This window comes from Protopterus annectens, chromosome 1.part0 (genome assembly GCF_019279795.1).
Source record: "Protopterus annectens isolate FY-2018-M chromosome 1.part0, PAN1.0, whole genome shotgun sequence".
NCBI lineage: Eukaryota > Metazoa > Chordata > Ceratodontiformes > Protopteridae > Protopterus > Protopterus annectens.
This window is the reverse complement of record NC_056725.1, coordinates 997,165,906-997,192,315: the sequence shown is the minus strand read 5'-3', so window position 1 is coordinate 997,192,315 and position 26,410 is coordinate 997,165,906.

The following is a 26,410-nucleotide window of genomic DNA, read 5'->3' as shown; positions in this document are numbered from 1 at the left end:
TATAACTTCTTAAGGTAAGTGTGCGATAGTTACAGACCTTAGGGTTGGGGTGCAGGTTAAGGTAAGTGCATACATGGTGGTATATGCAAGATTTAGTGTAGGGTTAGAAGTAGGATTTACTTTAGGGTTAGAAGTAGGGTTTTGGTTAGTGTATGTATGTGGTTTATTTAGTTTGTTTGGGTAGGTAGTATGCAGCGGGCAGTGGGGTGGGACAAGTATAACGGTTCGAGGTTTTGAATTTTGCAGTTTAGGGCATTCGGTGTATTTGTAGTTCACGGAATATGTGTTGATGTTTATGTATTTGGTGACTAGGGCTTTCATGCTTTTAATATAGACCCAATATATTGATAGGGCATATGCTACATAAATAATGCTAATGCTTTCTTTTTTGTTTCTCTCCCTCTCTTTGCCACTATCCTTCTTTTTTATATTTGATTCGATATTTGTAGTTTTATATCTATTCATTTGTTTCCACATTCTACTGCAACTGCCATAGTTGCGCCAGAGGCTTAGCATAGTCATCTCCCCCTTCCATCTTCTTCCAGCAGTCCACTTAGCTCCAGACTTGCTGCAACCTGGTGGCATCATTGTGCCCTCTGGTGGTCACTCAAAGGAGAAGGGTGCCATTGTCTCTTTGGTGACACTCTCAGAGATTTGCAGTTGTTCACATGGCAGGAATTGTCAGAGCTGATAAGGAAGTTGGTAAACTGCTGGCTGTAAGACTACATTGGCTTCTTGAATAGGGACCTCAGGCTGCTTCAAAAGTCACAGCATTGGCTGGCTCTGCCTTCATCACCTCAAGTGGGGCCCATTCAAGAGGACAGACATGGTGCTGACTGACCTCCTCCTCCTGGGTCTAGCCCAGGCATTGTGGAAACAGGAGGGTTATACCCCTCATCCCCATCATGGTATTCCTGTTCCCTGTGCGTCACCACCCTTCCCTGTTTGTTGTCCATCTGTCCTGATCAATAATGTCCTGCCTTTGTCAGCATGTTTATAATTCTTCTTTCACCCCATGAGTGTTATCTCCTCCCCTGTCAGTCTTTGTCTGCTTTGTTTGATTGTTTGTCTTTCTGTTTGTATGCCCTGTTTCCAAACCTTTGCCCTTTTTCCATCCACTGCCTTGCCCTGATACCCTTCCCCACCATACCTCTCAACTCCTTAGAGCACGAAATCTGGATAAGGCGTGAAATAATGGGGGAACAAAGGCCCAAAATATAGGCAGATTTTAAATATTGCTCTTATAAACTTAGGTAGTTGCTAGAATAACAGGATTTGTGTTCGCATGCATTTTTTGAAGTATATGACATCTGAAACTCAAATGTATATCATTATTTAGTGACTTCAGTCCACAGTGATTTGCTAGAAAACTACATATTTTATGAAGAACGCATCAAAATCTAATCTGGATAATTGAGGGCTCCCTACCTTTCCTTCTCAAAAAATGACCATTGTCCATCAAAAAAAAAAACCTCCTTCCCACTCCCATTTTCCCATTCTTACCTCCCCTGTTTCTTTATGTATGATCCTTTGCTAGTTGCACTACTATTCCTACATTCATATGCACCCAGTTCCATCCCATTAAAAATAAAACTAGATATAAACATTGCTGGAGGGGATGTACTCTGTCTTCCACCCATTCTCAGAGCATCACTATGTAGTGCATGTGCACACAATTAAGACTGCGTCTGCTACTTGCTTCCCATCTTTCCTCACATCATTTCAAACTACTCTTGCAAGAAATAATCTATCTCCACTGAGCCAGACATAATTAGTAGCAGTTTGGGCTGATAGATTCCATCTAGGCTTGGGTCACATCAGACTACAACACATACCCATGGTAGACTCATGGTAGACATGTTTCTGAATTCCAGAGTTCTTTCATAGCAAAATGTTTATTTAGCAAGTCAACATTTATAATTAGTTCTGCACATTTTCTAAATCATCACCCTCAAGGAATGAAATATAATATACCATGAGATCAATATATCTGTGTCGCAGGGTTGTATTTTAGTAACTCATCTTTTTAATCTGAAGCATCTTTTTAATAGACTTATTTGTAGACAGAACCTATGATCAAAAGAGAGGCTTAGAACAGAGATGCTTGACAAAGTACAGGATTTCCACTATTTTTGAAGGTAGATGTGCCCATGAAGGATATCTAATCTCAATTCACCTGCATAAGCTGCAAGAGATTTTACATGAGTAAGAACACAAGCAAGCTTTCATAGCTTACATATAAGCATTGTTACTCTCTTAGAAGAAAAGAAAATAATATACTAATGTTTTATGTTAGCAAAGTCTTGAATGTGCTGACTTTCAGAGATTATCTTTCTTTGTTCATGACCGTGGAACAGATTCAAAAAAAATTTCCACATCATGCTATGTGAATTTGTGTGAGAAGTGCCTGCTTGCAAGGTGTGTATGATCCAGAAACACACATGCTGCTACTGGGGAATGCCAAGCAAGAGGGATGAGCTTGGAATATGCTAATTGCCACAAAATGGCAGTATTAAAATGAGTGGCTTGTGATATGCAAATGAGACAAATGATTCTGGAGACAGGCACAAAAAGATAAAAGCAATGCAGCTAAGGGGTGCCTCCTGTATATGTGAACTCAGATGACTGTTTATACTGATACTAAGGGCATTTCTAAAGAATGTTAGCGGTAACCACATTAGTGAATGTTTATCTGTAGGAGGCACTTACTGCCACTGCTGTGTGTAATGGTGCACATTGTCTACCCTGGTGGCACCATCATCAGGCTATAGTTAACTTTTTACAGACTCCATCACACAGACCTTGTTGACTGATACCAGGTTACTATGGATACCATGCATGAAACTGTGGACATGTGTCGACTTTGTCTGCAGCCCTGTAGGAGTTGTGGAGTGGTTAACTAGTAGATATAGAGGTGGCTTTACATTTATTAGCTACAGGGACCATTAAGTAACCTACAGGTAACTCAGGCATCTTCCTCAAGAATTCTCCATCAGATTTTCAACACCATGCTTCAGCATGTGGGGGGCCATATATGGTTCCCATATTTCACAAAGGAGAGCCTGTGCAGGATTTCTGTGATGTAGCCCATTTTCCTGAAGTACTGGGGGACATAGACTGTACCCATATTGAAATAAATGTGCCATCTCAGGAAAGGCAGTACATAAAATATGAAGGGTATCCCTCTATCAACTACCAGGTGGTATGTAATGCACACAGTACCAGCTACAATGTGTTTGCAGGCCACCCAGACAATTATTATGATGCCCATATATGGCACACCTGTGACCTGTGCCAGTATTTTGTGAGGGGTGACTTCCGCAGGGTCATCTTGCTAGTGATGCTGCATATGCCCTGGAACCCTGTCTGAAGACATCCATCCATAAGAAATTAACAAAATAAAACAGGAACATTACTGAGCATGGGTTTGGGCTGCTGAAAGTGCATTTCACTGTTTGATTTAATCCAGTGGTGCCCTGCAGTTAGATCCTGGCCCAGGAGCAAAAACAATTTCTATGTTTGCAGTGCTGCATATTATCATATGTAGGAGGTGGTAACAGCAGGGCGGGCACTTGCAGGAGCAGCAGCACCAACACACTGGGCAGTCAATGCTAAGTCCTATGAGGAGTCTGTGAAGGGACTGGTCATGTTAGACAAAGGCAGGTGCAGTATGCTGCAGCACTGGCTTCCTGACTTAGTGGACAGAATAAAGGAGGTACACTACAGTAAAAGTGATACATACAAAACCAACACTAGTCTGTGCTTGTCCATGCATAGACTGGCCACTCTGTGTATCAGGCATAATGCAAATAGTGTAAACAATGCAGTGCACAATTATAATCACTTGCACAGGTGGTAAATGAAAGACGTGTGTGTGTGTGTGGGAAATGTGTGAATCCTGAAGATTACTAAACTAAAACACTTAATGTAAAAGGCTTTATGAAAGGCCAGTGTCACTGGATGTGTGTGTGTGTGTGTGTGTGTGTGTGTGTGTGTGTGTGTGTGTGTGTGTGTGTGTGTGTGTGTGTGTGTGTGAGATATATTGGGTTTTATGGTGATGTAAGCATGTGTCTGCAGGCACAGAGCCTCAGCAATAATTTTAGCACTCTGGCTTGATGTACTGAACAGGTCCAAGTCATACACAGCTTAGATTTGAGCATCCAGTGCACAATCCTGCCCACATGAGTCAGTTCTACCAGGAGTAGGTATTTTGGCACCACAACCCTGGCTAGATGTTGGTGTACCATGAGTGACATCTGCTATGACACTTGCCATTGTCACAACAGTTATGAACCCAAGGATATCCTCTCCTCAGAATAGATACCTCCACAACAGATATAGTCATGGAACTGCAAGCACTGCAGAAACATGAGTAAGGGAATTCATGGTCACGATGGTTAAAATCTTTGGAGGAAGTGGTGGGAGGTGCCTCACTCTTGGAGGCAAGCTTGAGAGAACATGGCATGTCCCATCATGTGATTACGCACATCAGAACTTTTACATATATGAGACATGCACTCCCATAGGTCATCCTGCACATACTGCATCACCTTTAATAACCTTGCCATTGCTATGGTGGTACTACTCTATTCCTCCATGATGGTCTTGCACATACCCTGGTTTGTGGCCACTGACAGACCAAACACAGAGGATGGATGGTAATTATGTCTCTAGCAAACACCAATTCTCAACCCCTGTATATGTACCTCACCATCCATAGGTGCTAGTGGCAGATTCTGACTTGTGTCTCCTAGGGAGCACCAAACCTTCCCTAACTACTGGTGTCCACAGTAACCTATCAAGCCTGTGTAATGTCTGTTTCCTGTGTGTCTTCAAGGATAATGGCTGTGTTCATGGTCTGTGTAGGAGATAAAATGGTCACATTCCCTTTTTCTAACAAGTTTTTTCTCAAATAACTTTTTATTGATTTATAAACATTACATTTAGGAGTTGAACAAAGATTAACAATTCGCTAAAACAGATTGCAACTCTTATTGGAATTAGGAAGAGAAAAAGAAAATAAATAACATATCACAATATATACAATATGTACAATAGGTAACCTGAAAACAAATGATAAAATAAAGAAATTATGCGTATTAATATAAAATAAAATATGAATATAAAAAAATATGCTAATCACCAAGACCAGAAATAACCTTAGAAGCTATTAATTATTAATAATGCTTAAAACCTTCTCCAGTACTCTGTTTTTCAAAGCCATTTTTTTTGGACTCTTAACCAAATTTTTTTGAGCATCAATATATAAGTAAGCCATTTTTTGGAAAGTATCCAAATTTAATTTAGTGCGGTCAAGCCAATTTTGAGTAATGTAAAGTTTTATAAGAGAACAAATAAAAATAAGTACATGAGTATCCAATTTGAATCCAAAGAACAATAAGTAGTGGGACACTGCCAAGATAGATTCAATAAAAAACATTTATTAGATGTAAGCGCTTTCGGGATAGCCCTTCATCAGGCATATTTCAATACATTAAAACGGTCTTTATTTAAAATACATATCAGCCAATCACTTGCTTACAAACACCCGCCTATTCTTTGGATTCATTATTTCTAGTATTTGGGACTTCAGCATAACGTTTCTTCTTTGTTTGGAGTATCCAATTTGGAGAGATAAACTATCGGTATATGAAGTATAGCAATTTCCCAGGACAGCGTAGATTTATGATACCCCATTCTTTGCAATCTTACTTTCAAAGAAGTCCAAAGCTTATGAGAAAAATGACAATACCACAGAATATGTAAGAGGTCAGCTTGGGGAAAGGAACAACATGTGCATGATGATTTACTAGCATTACATTTATTTAATTTATATGGGGTATGGTAAGTGTTATTGTTAATCATTAATTGCGTGTACAGTAATTTCTTGAATGGAGAAAATTCCCGAGTATATCTAATTGCCAAAAGTTTTTGATTTTCAGTTATTTGAGAATTATGATTCAACCAGGTGTTTGAAAAAAGACATTTCTGGTCTATTATTAAATTCTTTATCAGTTTGTAAGACTTTGATAACATTTTCACAGATGATGATAATGTTGTAATTATCGTATTTAAATCAAGTTCTGTGGGTTTTATAAGATCAAACTTAACCATAATAACCTCTCTTGATGTAAAATTGTAGAGTATTTCCAACTAACTTTCAGAATCTTACATAAATTAGCTAGGGACAAGTCTTTATATTTCAAGATATCCCAGACTTTCACATTTTTTATAAGAGGATAATTTGTTAGGTTAAATGGTATATAATCTAATGTTATGTTAGGATTTAGATGAAGTGGTTGAAATAGATGATAGAACTTATCAAGATTACAGAATTTTATTAAATCCTGGAAAGCTTTAATCTTTTGTTTAAGAAAGATAGAGATTTTACTGGTGTTTTTTATATTCAAAGAAATAAAAGGGATGGCCTCTGGATTTATATTTTTAGATAGAATGTAATGATACCAAATCTTGACCCATAATGGGTACTGAATACCTTTACTACTATTAAAGTTAGATATGGTTAATAGTTTATTTGCTGAAACAATTAAATAGTAAAGGTAGAAATTTGGTAATCCCAAACCACCTTTATCTTTAGTAGTTGACAATCTATAATAAGAGATCCTAACAGATTTGGGGAACCACAAAAATTTAGCTAACTTTTTATTAACTTTCTCGAAAAAGGACTTGGGAATTATCTGATCAGAAGAATTGAATTGATATAAAAATTTTGGAAGAATATTCATTTTGATTATTGCAGCTTTTGATAAAAGTGATAAATTTAAATGCTCCCATCTAGCCATGTCAGACATTATTGATATCCAAACTTTACTCATGTTGTTTTGAAAGGAAGAGTGATTATTGTGTTCCATGTTAATTCCCAAATACTTCACCCCAAAAGTAATCTGAATTTGTGAATCAGAAAACAAGTAAGATTTATGAACCATATGATTTAAAGGAAAAATATGAGTTTTTGAAAGATTTATAAGATAGTTCGAAGCAAGGGAGAAACAGTCAATAGAGTTTGTTATTTTACTAAGGTCAGATATTGGAGTTTGGAAATATAATACAAGATCATCGGCAAATGCAGAAAAAAAGAAATTTGTATTAAGAATCCTAGGAATCTTATGAAACGTGTTTTGAGTAATAAATAACAACAGTGGCTCTAAATATATATTAAAAAGAAAAGGGGACAAAGGGCAACCTTGCCTCGTACCTCTGGTAATCTTTATAGGGGAAGAAGTATAGCCATTAATATACAGTCTGGTATACATATCTTTATATAAAGTTTTTAATAAATTTATAAAGGATATGGGGAATTTGAAGCATGACATAGTCTGAAAAAGAAATTCCCAACATACTCTATCAAAAGCATTTGATGCATCAAGAATCAATGCATACATTGGGTTAGAATCATTTTTTATGAGATGGATAATAGAATCCAAAGACAGGGTGTTATCCCAAGCATGTCTGTGGGACATAAACCCTGACTGGTCTAGAGAAATAATTGAAGGTAGAACCTGTTTCAATCTGTTGGCCAGAATAGATGATAAAATCTTTATGTCTAAATTTATTAAAGAAATGGGCCTGTAATTAGAGGGGATTGTTTTCTCTTTTTTATTTTTCAAAATTAGTATAGTTTTAGATGTGTTCCAATAAAGATCCGATATGTCATTGATTATTATGTAGTTGTACACTTTAAAGAGAAAAGGAACAATTACCGACTTAAAGGATTTGAAGAATTCCGGAGTAAACCCATCTGGACCAGGAGATTTACCCGATTTAAGTCTATCAATTGAATCTGAAATTTCTTGAAAAGTAAGAGGAGCAGAAAGCACTCTTTGTTGATTTTCATCTAACTTAGGGAAACTTAAAGAGCTTAGAAAGCTATTTATGTGATTATTAACCGACGAATTGGATGATTTAGAGTATAACTCTGTATATAGTAGTGTAAAAAGATGTATAATTTCCTTATCTGTGTTATATAATTTATTTTTATGCAGTAAAGATGAAATTTTAGGCCTATCGAAATTATTATTAATTATTCTAGCTAAGGTTTTAGAAGGAACTTGAGCCCATTCTGAATACGTAGCAAGTAATCTTTGATCTACTATTGAGAGGTTGTTTTGATGCAGTAAAATTAGTTCTTTTTGACAATCTATTATTTGCTTTTCAAGACTATGATCTTGATTCAATCTAAATTGGTTTTCGAGAGATTGGATTTTAGTCTTTAAAACAACTTCTTTCATATTATACTGTTTTTTAAGATATGCGGATTTACTGATAAACATTCCTCTTAACCTCGCCTTACAAGCAGCCCATTGAATATCGTAAGGAATATCTGTTGAGTCTAGATCATTTTCCATTTCCTGGATTGTTTCTGTACACCATTTATATACATCTTTATTTGAGAGTAAGTTGTTGTTCAGTGTCCAATTGTTTTTGTTAATATTATTTACAACATTATGAGAAATGTTTAGTTTTAGTAAAATTCTTGAGTGATCCGAAAAAAATCTGGGTTCAATATTAAAATCCAATATATATTTTGAAAGAGAATTAGAAACCAGAAAAAAATCCAATCTAGACCAAGAACGATAACATTTTGAGTATTATGTATAAATTTCTTTCTTATTTGAAATTTTTATAATATGTTATGGATCAATTAAATTATATTCCAAAATTAGATCTTCGAGAGCCAGAGATGCCTGATGATTATAAGAAGTGGAACAACTAGTGCGATTGATTTCTGGGTTTATTACGGCATTCCAATCCCCACCTACTATAATATAATGGTCCCTATAAGAAGAGAGTATATTAAATATTTTTAAGATAAAAAAATGTTGTTGACTACAAGGACCATATAAATTTATAACTAAAAGTGGTTTATCAAGATTATGAATAGTAGCGGTAAAAAAGCACCATCTACCCTCATTGTCATATTTTTCGTCAATTATATTCCCTACGAATTTTTGTTTGATAATTATAGCCACACCCCTAGAATTAGAAGTATCTCCAGAAGCTACTATCTTCTTGATCCATTTTTTATTTTTTTCCTTGTCCCAAACATCCCTAGGAATATGTGTCTCTTGAATAAAACATATATTGGCTTGTGATTTAAATATTAAATGAAATAATAAAGATTTTTTGGCTTTGTTTTGGATTCCTCTTACATTCCATGACTCAACTATTACGTTATTTGTCATAAGTGTAATAAATAATTGATATTGATTTAATGAAAATATGGTGTATTATCCTTAACAAACTTGAAATAATATCAAATGACAAAACAACTATTCTGGTCTTGTTTAAATAATAACTCACCAATAAAGATAACCACTTAAAAATACTAATTTTAAAATTCCAGTCTTCCTTCTTCCTAACCCTAGTGCCTACCCACCATTCCCCTATTACAGAAGGAAGATCAATGAGGGAGAAAATTAAATTAGAACATTTGGTTACCAAAAACTTCAAATTAGCATAATAAACTTTACTTAGAGCCCTAAAAAGGACTAAAACCCAATCAATAAAACTAAACATATTTACACATCTGCCAAAACTCAAGATGTCCAACATACTCAATCCCTATTCAGATTGTAACCACAAGCTCCTAAAATGCAGATATATATAGAATTTAACTGTTTTTCCTCATGTAAATCATATGTAACTTTTAGCCTATATAAGCAACTATTTTGCAGTTTGACATATGAATTACACTAAATATTAAATTATAGGTTTGTGAATATCATTTAATATCACAACAGTAATTGAAAAGGAAAGAAACCTATATAAAACGTTTGTTGTTAGTAACTAAATAACTAACTAACAAGTATAGCATGTTTAGAATTATAGTAAATTAATATAGGACTAATGACTATTAAACTACAAGATAAAAGAAAACCTGTCTCCAAAACAACATCTTATATCGTTTTATAAGCCTAAATAAATTTATAACAAATATAGAAAAACCTAATAACAAGATTTACATCCACTACATTACTTTCTTATGATAGATGATAACATCAATTGACACAATAAGCCATTATAAATATGTGCCTATTACTAAAAAAAACTAACTGTATATGTATCACTTGACCTAAGTACTATTAACATACAGCATCACTGTAGTCAAACTATTACTATGACATAAAGTCAATAAAAACAAGCCTGGACTTCCTCTGAAGGAAAACCAGCACAAACATAACCAACGAGGCACTTATATTTCAATAGAAAGGAACAACAAGTCTCTAAACAATCACAATAAGACATAAGATCAAATGTCCAATGTGACCTAGCAGAATTGGACTACTCCAATTACCTAGGACTATTAAAATACAATATATGCGATCAGTACATCTGCTATAACAATTGCCACAACTGTCATGCCGTTCAAAGGACATTCATGACAAACTCACCTGGCATTTAAGGTGAAAAACTGCATTTAGTTATGTCGTCCGGAGAATATAATCTAAAATACATGTAATAGAAAAGACCATAGAAGCAACAAGCACCACTCTTCCCTATTAAAACATTAAACATCCGAATTACTAAAAGGCTATATATATTTTGCAGCAAATTCACACACCAAACAATAACTCAGATAAGCATTTTCAATTTTTAACATATAGCCTCGGAGTTGACAGCATCAACAGTAAATCGGATTAACCAGATAACTTTACTAAATGTCAGTTCAGCAAAGTGCACATTATAGAAATAAAAAAGATCTGCATGCCATTGTTGATAAGCGTTAATTCCAGAAGCGGAACATTTTCCATTAAAAAAAAAACAACTAAATCTGAGATACCAGAGTTTAACATTAAAGTAGAATGATACAGTAACATGGGATATTCAGACATACCCAAATGAACATTAAATAGACATCGCGTTATGGTATGAATATAAATATAAAGTTTATAACTAAAAAAAATAAAGTACATATATAACTTGAGTCATAACTTTCAATTGCGTTCAACTTCAGACATAATAATCTCCATGTTAAGAAAATATAATGCCTGGAGATCACCCGAATGTTATTTCCCTTATTTTACTGTACACTGAGTAAAGGAAATCCCCATTTATATTCTTCATGTTGGAGTGAACCATTCCTATGTTCGAAATATGGATAGTTCCGCCTTAACGACGATGCCTTTTAAAGAAATGCAGTGAATAGAAGATACCCAGCAACACCATTTAACTATAGTCAGCATTATAAATATAAAAGATAAATGTGATGACAAGCAGACATGTTATAAAACTTCAGAACACAGCGCAAGTAATTAGCGTAACTTGTAGAGCACTGAATTTAAAATAATTAGATGTCTGTAAGTGTTCGGATTTCTTTCTCTTGTGATGACGTCACTCCGAGGCCCCGAAGATCAACAGAAGGTGCGTGGATAGATCGGAGATTCAGCTGATATAAAAATGAATAAACTGACACTCTGTAACAGTCTCGAGACGTGGAAAAATTCCCTCCAAAATGTCAAAGGACAATTATAGGCAAAAACATTATGACTGTGTACTGACCTTCATGCTGTTTCGTCGCAACATATTATTAGCATCAAAAGGTTATGTATATGCTAAAATACTATACCAGTGCTGGCTTTAAATGACAATACAAGCAACTCAAGTACAAAATGAAAATAACTAAATCATCCAAATATATAACTCAATCGACACTCTAATAAGCACTCAAGCTTCAATTACTTGAAAGAAAACATATCAGTTGGAACATATCGTCACATTTACTTGTAAATACAGAATGCAGTATTCAGACACAGATTCAGGGAGCTTCGTGAATATTTTTAGGAATATTTCTTTTGCTTCTTTAGGATCTGTAAGCATAAATCTTCTGTCATTATAAGTAAAAGACAGGGTATTCGGATAACTCATACGAAACCTTATTCCTCTTTTAATAAGATCTGCACAATAAGGTGAGAGCTTTTGTCTTTTCATTTTTATTTGTGGAGGAAGATCCTGTGAAAATGACAGTTTATGATTTTTCTAGACAAACTGTTTTTTGCTTTTAGTTGCCTCTAAGATCTGATAAGTGTCTTGAAAATTTAGTAATTTAGTATATATGATCCGAGGGGAGGTAGAATCCTGACTGGTACGCAATGCTCTATGTGCTCTCTCTATAATTACAGTTTTTGAAGTTGCCTCACAGTTTAATAATGCCTCAAAAATCTGTTTAGACACTGATAATAAGTTTTGGTTCTCATAGGATTCTGGCAAACCTCTAATAATAATGTTATTTCTACGGCTTCTAGCTTCTAAGTCCAGTAGTTTAGCTTGAATTTCTGTAATAATCTTATCTTTAGCTCTTATATCTCTTTCCATTGAGTCTGTTCTTATTTTTAAAGCTGTATTTTTACTTTCAATAATATCCATTCTTTCACTTATTTGCTTTAAAGTTCTACCAAAATCAGTAAATTGTTCAGAGAAAGTTTGTATAGCACTTTGAATAGGTTGTAATGCTATTTTTAGTTCATCTAAAAGAAAGTTTGAGTCATTTGTATCTTTATTACTTACTTTAGAAGTTTCAGAAGATTGTTTAGTGGTTCTTAGTCTTTTTGAACTGGTGTCTTTCTCAGGTGAAAGCATTGAAGAGAATTTGGCCTTTGTTGCCTGTGTCTCCATGGAGTCAGATTTAGCAGCCATGCCCAAAGTAGAGGTGTGAAGTCAGGATAGCAGATTCTGGGAGGAGTCTTTAAGCAGCATGTGCCCAAGACAGTTGAAGCCACAAAAACTGTTCTGAGGTAAAAAATTCCAAAGTTGAGATTTCCAATGAAAAAAATAATCCAGATACGTAGAAAAATTCTTAGAGGATCTTTTTGTAAAAAAAACTGAGGAAAAATATCACTCCAAAGTTATAAAAAATGCCGGATATTACATAACTGTGAGGAGCTCAGTGACTAGGGACTAATCTAGTCGGCAGCCATCTTGGATCCTCTCAACCCTTTTTCTAACAAGTTACTTTGTACTCCATGACTGTGCAAGCTCATCCCTGCCATCATTATCAGAAGCTGTATATCCTCCAACCTCAGGTAGTGGAAGTTCAAAAATGCAGGTACTATATAAAGAATCAGTCATGAATACAGCAAAGTACAATATCCTATGTTAGCATTATCCAGCACCTAAAGTATATATGTAACTGATGTGTACAAATATTAATGTTAAAAGAGTAAATATTTTAATTATGTATCTTGTATAGATGTCTATGCAGGAGAAATCTCTGATGTTCCTGTATACCATAAATGAAGCAGCTTTAATAAGAAGGACAATGGCTATGCAGTTAAGAGCAAATACAAGCAGTCTCACAAAGAAAGAGGTCTACATACCTGGGACATCTCCAATAGGTAGTCTTGTTGGTTGCTCAAGCTCTGATCAACATCAGACTATGGGAACATGTGGAATGGTCACTGCTTCCAAATGAGGCAAGAGAGTTTTCCATCAGAAAGGTGGTTCATTCAACATCTCAGCAGTCATTCACCTACCTTCCTGTGCTAACTGGGCAACTTTTTTTTTCGCAACACATGTTATGTCAGTGGCACTGCTGTTCACCATTTCATAACTAAGGTCATGACCACCAGCAGCATTAATTGTCAACCATCATTTCTTGCCAGGCATTGTCACAGTAGGCCTGGTCAGCAGCATCCAAGCCAAAGAGATGTTGGCCATGAAAATGGAGTGCCTGAAGCAGCACCCCCACCTTCTGCACTGGAGAACATAAATTTGCTTAGCAAATTTATCCCGCTATACAATAGGATACCTATAACACTGAAACTGACTAAGGTGAGCTGACTGTTTCTCTCAGAATTAAAAAGATTGTTATAAGTGACATATATAAATGTAACCTACACAACAGAAACTTTTTTCCCTGAAACTGATTTCAAAAGGGTAGCCAGAACATGTTGAACTGAGCTCTGAGTTTGTGATTAAAGGTGTGTCTCCCATTAAGCTTCACAATCCTTCAGCTCAGCAATTGCCTTATCCTTACACTAGTCTATGATAGTGAAAAGGAAGCTGGACATCCTCTGTATCCAGAAGACAAAACAGAAAGTCAGTGCAGCAAAACCACTAGGCTTGGGATTCGGAGTCTACCACTCATATGGAGGACAGACTAAAAATGGTGTGGGAATTGTGGTAAGTGAGGGGCTCCAGAACACAGCAAGGAATGTCATCAGAATCAGTGATAGTGACAGACTCATAGCAGTCATACTCCTGGATAAGTATTCATAATCTCAGCCTATACCCCACAGCAGGGTTGTGACAGTGAGGAACAGAGTGCATTCATGCAGCAGTTGGAGGACCTACTAGATAAAGAAGGACAACATGAGTTGGTGTTGATAATGGGAGACCTAAATGAACATATCAGTACAGACAGAACAGGATATGAGGACTAGGTCATTCAATGCTTCTGTCTGGAAAATGGCCTGATGGCAGCCAACAAATGGTTCAGCCAGAAAGACATTCAAAAGATCACATACAACAGCATACAACTCAGGTAGACTTCCTCCTATTAGGGAAAGTGCACTGAGGTAGAATCAGTGATCACAAAGTCATCCCCAGTGAAATGGTTGGCTTAAAGCATAAACATCTGGAAGCCACAATCACCTGTAGGCCATGGTCAGAGAAAGGTATAAGGCCAACAGTAACTAGATTGAAGACCTGGAAGTTGACTAGAAAGGAAGCAGAGGAGTTCAAGGAAATACTCAGGGCACTATCACCTCTGAAAGAAGATCAAACTTGATGGAGTTGAAGAAGAATGGCTACTCCTCAAAATAGCATGTGTGACGACTGTAGAACAGATATGTAGCTGAGCCAGATATGGAAATAAGGTACATAAGGAAAGCTAGTGGTGGAATGCAAAATCCAGGAACTCATGAAAAGAAAGAAGGAGGGCAGGAAAATATGGGACCTAGAAAATATAGAAAAGACTAAGAAGGAACACTGATTGGCTAACAAAGAGGCTAAGAGAGCAGCTAGCGCTAGCACAGGACAAGGCATCACAGGCACGGTACCTGCTGCTGAAAAGGGATTCGGTGACTAGCACAAAGAAACTCTATCAGGTTGCAAGGCAAAGACAGAAAGAAAAAGGAGATGTGAAGCAGAGTTCCTCCCTAACCAAATTCAAGTGTAACTTGGACAATTGGATAGGGAACAGGAAATTAATCACTGGTTTGACACCTATGTCTCTAATGGATGAAGGCAGCATATAAATTGTTCATCTGCCAGCCCCTGCTTGTAAATGTTTCACCTCCCAAGTCCCTGCTTACACTTATCAAGGGTACCAAAACTTGTCAGAGATTTGGGATGCATGGTTAGGCTTAAAAAGGCCCTTTGTGGTCATTAGCCTAGTAAACACCTATGAACATGTAAACCTAATCATGCACCCTTTATTAGGGATGTCAGCAAAAATCTGCTCACAACTCTACAGGACATCAAAGGCAGATGGAAGAATACCCCAAAGAAGCCATACTGCTCCAGGCACAGTATACAATGGAAGAAGAGGAGCCCACCTTCGAATAAGTAAAAACAGCACTAAGGAAAATGAATCCATAGAAAGCAGCAGTCTCAAAGAAAGTCAAGGCAGATGTGCTCAAGTTGTTGGGTAACTTAGGGAACAAATGGCTCCTGAGGATATTCATAGCCACTTGGAGAGAAAGGCATGGCCCAGATGACTATAGAATAAGCATACTAGTGCCGATGTACAAGAGCAGTGGGGACATTCACAACTGTAGGCAGTATGGAGGCATCAAGCTCCTGTCACACTACGTTAAAGTTCTGGAAAGGCAAAAGTGTACAAAAAGTTCACAGCAGTAAATCCAACACGCACACTGCCTCCTCAAACAGTAAATTCAGCACAAAAGATGAATGCCAAAATTAAAACCACAGTGTTTAATAAACACACAATACATGAGGTTTAGCGCTTTCACTCGAAAACCGAGCTTCATCAGAACAAAGTAAAATAAATGCAATCACATTAAATAGAGTGTTTTGGTGCCAAATAAGAGCAGCAAGTCAATTTACCTTAAAAGCAACAGTGCACTGTATACAAAATATTAAAAAACTGACAAAAATATTGCTAATTATTACATTTTATATCATATCAGAACATATTGATAAAAATAAGTGTATTATCAATTCATATACAAAAGAGGCTTTATGGATAAATAATCATTAATTCCTGGGGGTGAATTGGCATCAGTATACACTTGCCACCATAGCTCTCTGTATGCTAAGTAGTTTTTATAATCTCCCCCTCTAGGATTTTGAGTAACAGATTCCAATATAAAAAAACTAAAAGTATGATCACTTCCGTATTGAATAATGTGCCTTGACAATGCATTTTTAGTATCTTTCTTTTTTATACAGTAAAGATGTGAGTATATCCGCTGTCTCAACTGCCTCTCAGTCTTTCCTATATAGTAAGCATCACATACTGAACAGACTGCGATATATACTAACATAGTTGTTCTGCAATTACCTTTGGTAGGGTATATTTTCAAATGATTATAATTCTTTAAAGTTAAGCTAAAATTTTCATTAATCACATAACACTGGTTGCAACTCCCACATTTTGTGGTATGTGTGTCTTTTACTTGTCCCTTCTTGTAACCTTTAATATTGTCTCTCTCCAAGATACATTTAAGGTTACTACCCATCTTGTACACAAAACTGGGGCTCTGACCAACTAGGTCTACTAAATCCTGGGAATCAGTAAGAATATGCCAATTCCTAAGCAAAATATCTTTAATAATCTTACTAAACATTCCGTATTCAATAATAAGGGCTCTACTATAAGTTTTCTTCTCAGTTGCTTGTGATTGATCAACAGTATCTATAAAATCTGGTATATTCTGCTGATTCTCAGTTGTACTATACACATTAGAACCCAAAAGTAGACTGTATTTCTTGCCCCATTGGCTTATAACAAAACTACTTATGTCATCCATAAGTTTAGAGTCATAGCCTCGTTCTTCGAATAAAGTGAAAATAAACTTAACCTCATTCAGCATATCAGGGTACCTAGATGTCATTCTAATAGCCCTGATACACTGTCCTTTAAAAATATTCCTTTTCATTCTTACTGGATGACAACTACTATAATCTAAATATGAATTACTGAATGTTGATTTCCTGAAAATAGTAGACTTGAAGCCTTCTGTATCATGTGTAATAAGTGTATCTAGATAAGGTACTCCCTCTTTGCTTGTAGTAGAAGTAAACTTCAAAAAATTACTACTAGAATTTATATAGTTTAGAAAAGACTCATACATTGTGCAATCTCCCTTCCACAAAATGTATATATCATCCAAGAAGCGGGAGTAATAACTGATGTAGTCAAAATAATTGCTTGTAAAAACAAGATTTTCCTCCCAATCCAGCATAACCAGATTCGCAAACATGGGGGCACAAGCTGCCCCCATGGCTACTCCTCTGGTTTGCTTGAAGATTTCTCCTTCATAGAAAATAAAATTATTTTCTAATACAAGACTCATCAGTTCCACTAGCAAAGAAATTTTGTCCCAACTGAAATTAGTATGTTTACAAAGACTTCTGCTAAATGCCTCAAGGCCTTCCTCCATGGGGATACAACTAAATAAATCAATTACGTCAATAGAACTAAACACAATTTCAGTACTGTAACTATTAACTGGAAAATTCTGTAAGAATTCCCAGGAATCCTTAACAAGATGTCCTAGTCCATTATATATGAATTTTAACGTAGTATCAATATAAACCCCCATGGGGAAAGTTTTAGAATTGCTGCCCGAAATAATCGGGCGAAAAGGTGGATTCCTGTGGTCCTTATGAACTTTAGGAATACCCACTATAGTGGGAAGGATCGGGAAATCCACTTTTAAATACTCAAAAAGTTCTTTGTTGATTCTGTTCTCTAATAAATATTCATCCAAGTACATATCTATTCTTCTGTAAGCAGTATTTACTTCATTAATAGAAATAACAGAGTAGTTACCCGAGTTATGTAAAATATTGTGGATATTAGCACTATAGGTGGTGGCGTCATACAACACAATGCCACCACCTTTGTCGGGTTTCATAACTCTGATGGTCTTATCCTGCTTTAAGTTGTTTAAAATTCTTATTTCCTCATCAGATAAATTATTATGTCCCTGATGTTTCCTGTTGTTCTTATTCTTGCTAATATTATAAAATTCCTTAGTGACTCTATGATCAAATGTCGTCACTACCGGGTTACTAAGTGGAATAAAAGTGCTTTTTTTCCTCATTAAACTGTTGCCAGTGTCCACACACGGATTTTCCTTATTATTAAACATAAATGCTAGATTCAATTTCCGAATGAATCTGTTAAATTCAAATATAGTATCTACTATCCGAAAATTGGGTGTAGGTATGAATTTTAAACCTTTTGATAGGAGGCTAAAATGGGCTTTGTCCAATTCAATATTGCTGTAATTAAAAATTTTAAAATTGTTGTATTCACTAATAACCTCATCAATTCTAGTTATATCATACTGTGTAACCCCTGTATTTAATAAGGGTATAGTAAGATTTAATACTTCTTCCTCCATTTCCCCTGATAGTTTTTCTCTTGTGTGTAAAAAAAATCCTGCTCATTACTCTCTGTCATATCAGCATATTCCATTGCCTCATCTTGTAAATGCCTATTTTTAAAATCTTTACTAATATTCCAATTATAACTCATATGTCTCTTGTATTGGTCTTTATCCCTGCTTAATTTCTTAAGCTTACGTTCAAAGGCCTTCTTGGCCCGTTCATCTGCTAGAGCAAATTGTTTAAAATAAAGTTTCTCCCACTGGGGAAACATTAAATCCTGTATAATAATAGTATTCAAATGCTCTGTTTCATTAATACATTTACATACATTGTGGTAAGCGAGGGGCTCCAGAAGACAGCAAGGAATGTCATCAGAATCAGTGATAGTGACAGACTCATAGCAGTCATACTCCTGGATAAGTATTCATAATCTCAGCCTATACTCCACAGCAGGGTTGTGACAGTGAGGAACAGAGTGCATTCATGCAGCAGTTGGAGGACCTACTAGATAAAGAAGGACAACATGAGTTGGTGTTGATAATGGGAGACCTAAATGAACATATCAGTACAGACAGAACAGGATATGAGGACTAGGTCATTCAATGCTTCTGTCTGGAAAATGGCCTGATGGCAGCCAACAAATGGTTCAGCCAGAAAGACATTCAAAAGATCACATACAACAGCATACAACTCAGGTAGACTTCCTCCTATTAAGGAAAGTGCACTGAGGTAGAATCAGTGATCACAAAGTCATCCCCAGTGAAATGGTTGGCCTAAAGCATAAACATCTGGAAGCCACAATCACCTGTAGGCCATGGTCAGAGAAAGGTATAAGGCCAACAGTAACTAGATTGAAGACCTGGAAGTTGACTAGAAAGGAAGCAGAGGAGTTCAAGGAAATACTCAGGGCACTATCACCTCTGAAAGAAGATCAAACTTGATGGAGTTGAAGAAGAATGGCTACTCCTCAAAATAGCATGTGTGACGACTGTAGAACAGATATGTAGCTGAGCCAGATATGGAAATAAGGTACATAAGGAAAGCTAGTGGTGGAATGCAAAATCCAGGAACTCATGAAAAGAAAGAAGGAGGGCAGGAAAATATGGGACCTAGAAAATATAGAAAAGACTAAGAAGGAACACTGATTGGCTAACAAAGAGGCTAAGAGAGCAGCTAGCGCTAGCACAGGACAAGGCATCACAGGCACGGTACCTGCTGCTGAAAAGGGATTCGGTGACTAGCACAAAGAAACTCTATCAGGTTGCAAGGCAAAGACAGAAAGAAAAAGGAGATGTGAAGCAGAGTTCCTCCCTAACCAAATTCAAGTGTAACTTGGACAATTGGATAGGGAACAGGAAATTAATCACTGGTTTGATACCTATGTCTCTAATGGATGAAGGCAGCATATAAATTGTTCATCTACCAGCCCCTGCTTGTAAATGTTTCACCTCCCAAGTCCCTGCTTACACTTATCAAGGGTACCAAAACTTGTCAGAGATTTGGGATGCATGGTTAGGCTTAAAAAGGCCCTTTGTGGTCATTAGCCTAGTAAACACCTATGAACATGTAAACCTAATCATGCACCCTTTATTAGGGATGTCAGCAAAAATCTGCTCACAACTCTACAGGACATCAAAGGCAGATGGAAGAATACCCCAAAGAAGCCATACTGCTCCAGGCACAGTATACAATGGAAGAAGAGGAGCCCGCCTTTGAATAAGTAAAAACAGCACTAAGGAAAATGAATCCATAGAAAGCAGCAGTCTCAAAGAAAGTCAAGGCAGATGTGCTCAAGTTGTTGGGTAACTTAGGGAACAAATGGCTCCTGAGGATATTCATAGCCACTTGGAGAGAAAGGCATGGCCCAGATGACTATAGAATAAGCATACTAGTGCCGATGTACAAGAGCAGTGGGGACATTCACAACTGTAGGCAGTATGGAGGCATCAAGCTCCTGTCACACTACGTTAAAGTTCTGGAAAGGGTGATTGCTAAACAAATACACAGAGTAGTAGAAAGTAAGATGGGAGATGAGCAGTTCAGATCTAGATCAGGATACAGCACAGCCATCCCAATATTTGTAGTGAGTCATGATTGTTGAGAAGAAACTAGAGATGAGGAAAGAGTCCATCTGGGTATTCCTAGACTTGGAAAACACATATAACAAGGTCCCAAAAAAGCTAATTTGGGTAGTCCTGCAATCGTTCAATGTCCCAGAAACATTGGTAGAATTAGACCGGGCTATGTATAAGGACCAAAATAATATACAAAAACCAACAAACAGTCCTGGATAAGAAGCCTCTTCAGAACAAATCCAAATGTCTAAAAAACAGATGAGGCTCACCACAGCAGAAGTATAAAAATATATTCTTTAATAACTGCAGTGTATAGTAAGTGCTTTCATGTCTACATAATGCTTCTTCAGACTTTAATACCTGCACTAAAACACATCCATTTAAATAGTACTGCCTATAGATTTAATCCAATCACATTCAGTTAAATTGCAACTTAATAAGACACATTTAAAAACATATACACTTTAAAACCAACAATAAATATTTTCTATATATACATATATATGTGTGTCTAACAAATATATCTAAAAAATATAACTAAAAAATAAAAACTAAAATCAATGTGAATAGGGGCATGCTGCTAGAAAAGGCTTCAGAGTCACATTCTCATTAAGTCCATGTCCCCTGTGACTGAAGTTTTAATATCAACCTGTTCTCACATTCCTCAGTATGATTCCTAGTATCACCTAGTCTGTCTGTCTTATTTATTAATTCTAGGACATTAAATTTAAATTTGTGTAATGCTCCTAAATCTAAGACATGCCAAGCTAATGCATTGTGATCATCCTTTCTATTGATTGCATATGCATGCTCTCTTACACATTCACAAAGGCTTCTGTTGGTTTTGCCTATGTAAAAAGACTGACAAGTCTGACAGACAGACAGATATACTAAATCCCTGTTTTTGCAATCAGCATAAAAATTAAATCTCTATTCATAGCCTGTGTCTGGATGTGTAAAATAATTATTACCAGACATATAAATACATTGATTGCATCCTCTACAGGGTAAGGTGCCTTGTCTATTGGATGGAACAAGCACTTTTTGGTTATTTTCATAACACAATAATCTGTTTAATGACTTTGTGTTCTTATATGAAAAACTAGGTTGAGGACCCACTAACTCTGCAATTCTGTCATCAGTGGTTAAGATGCCCCAATTTTTACTAATGACATCTCTGATCTTCAAATTTTTGTTAGAGTAAGGAATTACCATCATATTTCTCTTAATTTGTTGATCACTATTGTTAATACTATCTATATTCCCTCGATTCCTATACAGGAAAGATTTCCCTCTTCCCTTTCTCATGGGCTTATTTACTTGATACACTCCTTCCACTTCTTTCTTGTTGTATCCTCTTGATGAAAAGTTTCCAGCTAATGTATCTTGCTTCATTCTATAACTTTCATCATCAGTGGTAAGTCGTGACATTCTGAATGTCTGACTTTTTACAATATTATGATAGATGTGTTGGGGATGCATACTACTGCGATGTAGAATGCTGTTCCTCCAACAAAGTTTCCTATATACTTCAGAATGTATCATATTGTCTTTTTAATTATTTGTGTATCTAAAAATTCTATCATAACATCAGAGCTTTTAAATTCAATAGGACCAAATAACACAAAAACAAACAGTGTTTTTTACTCACAGAGGGGTTCCCGGTGGGAATGGGTGTGCACCAGGGTTCAGCTCTAAGTCTGCTGCTGTTCATACTTGTGATGGACTACATCAGCAAACACATCAGAGGGGACAGATCAGCAAAGTTGCTTTATGCAGATAATGTGGCATTTCAGTCAGACTTTGAACAAGACCTTCGGCAAAGGATAGGGGAATGGAATGCAAAATTAAAGAGGGCTATACCACTTTGTCAAATCCCACATCAGCGAATACCTCTTTGTCGAGCACCTATTTATCAAAGCTCCTATTCAGTGAATGCACTTTTCAGTGGATGTTTTCCTAGGGCAAATGTGGAAAATTAGAAGATGATGAAAACTGAGCTAGAAGGGAATATAGTAGAAGAAATGCCTGAGAGTTTGGTTGAGAAGAAGAGAAGTCTGAATGAGGAAATCAAAGCTAGAATCAGAGGGGCTGCAACTAACTGGCACAGACTGTCAGAGGTGCTGTATGACAAACGAATGTCAAAGAAACTGAAAAGAAAGATGTACAAAACAATGGTGCAACAAATACTACTTTATAGTGTAGAAACCTAGGCAGTGAAGGCAGAGAAGTTGAAGAAAATAGAAGCAATGTTGAAATGTCTGAGATAGCTAGTAGGCTGTACTCTATGGGACCGGCAAAGACAGGAGGACATCTGAGCAGAAGCCCGAGTAACTCCAGTCGCAAAAATGGTTAGAAAATAATTATGATGGTTCAGTCACATGCACAGGAAAGAAAAAAGAAATCTTGTGAAGAAGATTTGGGATAGTCAGAAAGAAAGCAAGAGGAAATATGAGTGTCCTACAAAGAGTTGGATGGATTCTATGAGGAAAGACTTCTGACAGTCAGGCATGACTGTTGAAGAAGATTGGAGAGTGGCAATGCATGGAGCAAAATGGTGGCAGTTGTCTGATACCACCACCCCATGTAGAAAGTGGCAGAAAGGGAATTGATGATGATGATGATCTTCTGTGAATCTTCTCTGTCTTCCCCTGCTACCATGGATATCCTTATCTTCCTCTTATTTCCCTTACTTCCATTCTTCCATCTTTTCACAAGTTATCTTCTATTCATGCATGGATAATGGACATTTGCATCACAAAAAATCTTTACTCCACTTTCCTTACCTCCATCTTGCATATTCCTTAGGTTTTCAACTTATGTTCTATCCTCTTCTTGCTTCCTCTTTTCATCTCTTTCCTATACTCCCATTTACACCCTTTAATTGGGTCAGAAAATAGATACACACCCCTCACCCATGTCCATTTAAGGCTACCAAAGCACATCTCCTTCTTGCTGCTACTGTGGACGGTATTGCTCATAGCACAGAGCACTGTAGAAGAGTGGAGACAACAGCAAGCACTCATACTCCTCATAACATAGCAAAAGACTTTTGTTCCATATGTCACATCTCCAACTATTATCTACAACCACTGCCATGCACTACATATATTGATCTTTTCCATCATGGTTACACAAATGAGCTGAGCATTGCTGCACAGCAGTTGGCAAAACCAAAAATGGGTGCAAGTGTGAATTTTAAAGCATTTCTCTTTGCAAACTATTAATGTGTCAACTATAGTTTTGGAAAAGCAGTTTAATCCCAAAGTTGGTATCCTGAGGAATAAAAAAATATTCCTTCACCTCCTCCACCAGCATTTATAGGCTAAGGCTCCTTGATGAGGAGTAACAAAGGCCACAATATAAGGCGGAAGTCTGGAGCAGCATTGTACAAGATGCTACACAAGCTTCAGGCATTCCTTGTAATGGAGAACAATGCTACCACAATTATAGTGATCGAAGATGTAGAAATCCTGAATTACTGTGCTGTTGAGATGCTGAGGTAAGGAAATACCCACCAGTTATGTACTGTAAGTATGCCATAGCTTAAAGCTCCACATCCAGACTACCTCTGTCTGCCATGCAATGTGTGACGGACTCTTATGGTTTGCTCTACAACCCATGAACAGACAGAAGAAAGTGCACAACTGCACAGGAGGAAGCTTGAGCATCTCAGGGAGTACCGGGGTGAATATAATTGTGACAGATCATGTAGCCTGACACTTTAGCAAACCATTAAGTTGTCATTCCAGTACTCAGGTTAGGTATGTGCTTTCCCCAGGTTTAACACATTATCAAATGTACAGAGTAACAGTTAATCATTAGATATGTGTGAGCTGACAGCAATGTCATAGAACATACCTAAACTGCAACCATCCAAGCAAGTTATGCTGTACATTGTCAAACTGTTTAGGATATATCTTATAACATTTTGTTGGTGAAAACACTATGCTAATATGTTACTGCAAGTGCAACAGGTATATTAGAAAATAAAACTGTGTCTAGAGAGAGTGTATAGCATCAAGGGAGACAGGCATTACACCTTGCTATATGCATAGTATTAGTACATAAGTGGCACATTCAGAATGACAGCAGTATACAGTTGCAGTATTCCACGCTCTACCACAAATAACTCACTATGTTGAGGTACTTCTTAGTGTTTTTTTAAAAAAAAAAATATCTTTATTGAATGAACAGCTATGACCTGGATAATCATACATTCATATAAATGAAAACAAACCATATTGACATATTTTCAGCTGCAAACATTATAGAGCTCATATAATCTTCAATACAGCCATTATCAGTCAGTCATTACACAGAGGTGTGTGTTAGTGTTGGCAGTGTCTTAGTCACCCCCCAGTAGGGCTTTCATCATGCAGCCACTTTCCTTTCCTCCGATTTTCAACCATTAATATGGTCATAAATAATTCAGCAGACATTCTTCTTCTTCTGCTTGCTGCTACTGTGAATTGTGGTTAACACAGAGCACCACTGACATACATGTATGAGGGTGAGCCATGTTGGTGCTGATAATTCCCTGGGACTGCATCCACTCCTATTTGTTCTTCTTACAGCCCACTCTGTAGCAGCTCAATGGATATGCAATGACCTCCTCTTCATACACTCTTGCCTAAACGCATTGATTGTTAATGAGCATCAAGGTTTGTCATGCACACACAGTCAACAGAGGGGAAACAGAGGGGGGCTGGCTGTGATCGTGCCCACATTTCTTTTGAATCCCAGGCTATGTTTGTTTATGACCTAGTAAAGTTGATTTTAATTTCCTGCTTGCAATCAGAGACAGCTCCTACTAAATGCACATAAAAACCTGATCTTAATGATTTTATTAACATAAAATGCTACTCGAAGTCCTTGCTGTAGTTTACTGTTTTTTATGTCATACAATGTTTTAATTCATTACTTACTCAATACAAATGTGTCTTTGCCAGTTCTGAAGAAACTCTTGCATTAATTCAAAAACCCAAAGCTATTAAACTGTAGATTTTCCTTCTTTGTTTATTGTTTTTGATTTGTTGCAAAACATTCGGTCCTCTGGAATAATTGTAGTGTGGAATCCTAAATGTCTCACATTTCTGCCGAGTACTTCAGTCCTACTCCTGATTCATAGAAAGATAGGGGGCAAACGGGATGCTCACTTGTAATGCACATCTTAGCCCAGCATTGTCACCACAGCAACCTGTTGCCCCTTTGACTCATTTCAGTTACTGCTTCAGTCATAGTAAGTGCTTCAGTGAAAGGAGTCTCTTTTGTAGCAGGCCTCCTTATTCCTTCCGTATTGTTGCCCAGCTGGGCTACATAAGCTGTGCATCATCTTGTAATTTTCAACAATGCACAGCTGACATGTGTAATGAATGATGTCTACAAATAAATGGAACGCTGGCAATTTAGTGCTGCTGTTCTGAAGTGTCTGTGAGCCAGAATGTATCTTCCACCCCTACAGGCAGGCTCCTGTTTGATTTTAATATTCATGCTCTATTCAAAGTGGCACATGTACAACATTTATTGATTTTTAGGTCAACCTTGTTTCTAAATATTGTGTTTGTCAAAGATATTTTTGTGTGCTAGTTAGCTCAGAAGGTGTAGTCTAAGCTGTTTGGTTTTATCCTTTTCTCCTTCATTTGCCTGCTGTGTGACTGGGCAAGTTCCTTCACCAAACATTTTGCTCACAAGCTACCTCTGAAAACGGGACCATTCACATCCAGCAGGTTTAGCTGGTTAACAAGCGTATTTAGGAGAATGCTGCTTCATCTAGTCCACAGCATAGAGCTTGA